Genomic DNA, 2,500 nt, shown 5'->3' with positions numbered 1-2,500 from the left:
TATTATGGCTATTGTCAGTTGTTTTATTCATATGCAGGTTAGATTCAGAACAAAAGAAGTTCACAAGATCTATATTATCATTTTTTTATTTATCTATCATTATTATATTTTTTCGCTTCTGATCTAGTTATGGACCAAAAGGTCTCCTGTCGACATGCTCCGCCTTTGTAATCCTTTGTAATAATATGAGCAGGATTTTTTTCTATAAATACATCCTCGCGTAAAAGAGCTCATCCTAAGCTTCTTCAGGGCGTCTAAGCCGAAGCGTTAACTACATACTTGTCTGACTACGATCGATACAGTCATAATATTTTGGACAACAACTAGACTGTGACGTAATCGAGTACGGTCACATAAGCGCGATGCGCATATTTAGTGGGTATAATCCCACTGTATCCGGCCTTGTACACATCGCTGCAATGTAAACACAGGTCAGAGCCTACATAGAGTATTAATATAAGCAACAACTGCATTGTTCGCTTCACTACCACCTACTCTGAAATTCAGAACGCAGACTCAACTGATGCTCAGGCATACAAAATCGTGTATAGCATTTGAATAAACACACACACAAACACAAAGGAAAACAAACACACAAGAACTTGCACACACTCAAGCACGCACACAAACACACGCAAAACACAGGCTCCCCCACACCACACGCACGCACACACACACACACACACACGGCTCGGTGGCGGATTGGTAGAGCACTGGCCTCACAAGTCAGAGAACCGGGGTTCGATTCCACGGCCGGGCGGAGATAAGTTGGGTTTGTCTCCTTTCACGTGTAGCCCCTGTTCACCTAGCAGCGAGTAGGTACGGGATGTTAGTCAAGGAGTTGTGACCTTGCATTCCCGGTGTGTGATGTGTGAGTGGTCTCAGACCTACCCAGAGATCGGCTAATAATGAGCTCTGAGCTCGCTGCCGTAGGATGGTGTCTGGCTGTCTCGACAAGAGGCTGCAGCAGATCCGTGGTGAATACACGCGCGCGCGCACACACACAGATACACGCATACACATACCCACATACAGATAGCACACGCACGCACACACACAGATACACGCATAGACACACACACACACGCGCGCGCGCGCACACGAACTAACACACAAGTATACATGCAAAGATCTTTATGAACTTGCAGCCTATCTCGCATTGTTCCTCCTACTTACAAGACTTTCCTTGTAAACTGTATCCCCTCGACAAACTTATGCAAATTTATCACATTTCATTTTTCTTTTATTTCCTCCACTGTTGTTATCTCGTTTCCTTTTTTCCTTTCATGTCGGTCTTTGCATCCCTGAGACTTGTTATAACGTCTTGTTGGTCTTAACCTTTTATCTATTTTTTTTTTTTTTTTTAAGATGTGATCTCTGGATTCAAACTCCAACTTCAGGCCGTGCCTAATGTGTTGTGGTGGTTAGCGTCTTGGCTGTGCTTACGACCAAGTAACTGAAAGTTATGAAGGAATATAATCATATGTTTATATATCATTACTCTTATGTTTCCCTCTTATGTGCATTAGGCTACAATGACTGGTATCAAGTTTCATGCACAGCTTTTGGTTGTTCATATTACTCTCATGTTATGGTTGTCTGGTATCAAGTTTCATGTACAGCTTTTGGTTGCTCATGTGTAATCGCTCTTTCTCGTTTCCGTGGTGAAAGTTGAAATGGAAGCTCAGAAACAGAATTTTAGATAAATATTACACTCCAGAGTTACATGATATTAATAAATCTCTTACAAATCATAGTTGTTTTCCGATCTGTGATTTATTTATCTTTTATTATTATCATTTTTTGGCAAAGTCTCTTACATAGCATTCATGCAGTCTGATCACCTTCATTCATCTCTCCATTTTTTCTCTTATATTATCCTTTAACTTCAAAGCAGCTCTTTGATATATGGTTTTACAAAAGTATTCTCCCTGATTTTTGTTTGTGATTCTGGAAAACCTATTCCTAAAATACATTTAATTGCCAGTTTATAGACACTTTCAATGAATTTCTTCACCAACTCGAGCTTAATGTGCAAGGCGATGATATGGTTTAACGTCACAAACTCCCCACTATCGGGAGGCCAGGACGGTGCCCCTTACAGAGGGCTTTGCAGTATGGAATTTGATCAACCATGCCCTTCGTTCAACTTCGCCGGTGGCTGGACTCGAACCACTATCTCCTCGACCTTCGCCGCAAGTAACGACGCCTTAACTTGCTCGGCCAACGGGTTTCCTAATGTACGAGGGATGTGGATCAATCTTTTCAGGAACAACAAGTGGATTGATATGTTCGTTATGGCCAAATTTTATTTACATTTTGTTTTTCTTTGTTCGGTTGTCCCGCTTACAGAAAAGACAACAGAACTTCAAGTGACCAAGTTGCAATCCGAGACGAAGTGCCACAACTTACAGGTCACCACATGCATTCCATACCCTTCCATACTTACATTTTTCCCGGGAAGCCACATTTATAAGAAATATTCATTTTAGTTTCAGGA

The sequence above is a fragment of the Oratosquilla oratoria genome, chromosome 16, assembly GCF_046742065.1.
Source record: "Oratosquilla oratoria isolate Oo_2021 chromosome 16, ASM4674206v1, whole genome shotgun sequence".
NCBI lineage: Eukaryota > Metazoa > Arthropoda > Malacostraca > Stomatopoda > Squillidae > Oratosquilla > Oratosquilla oratoria.
This window is presented reverse-complemented; position numbering follows the sequence as displayed.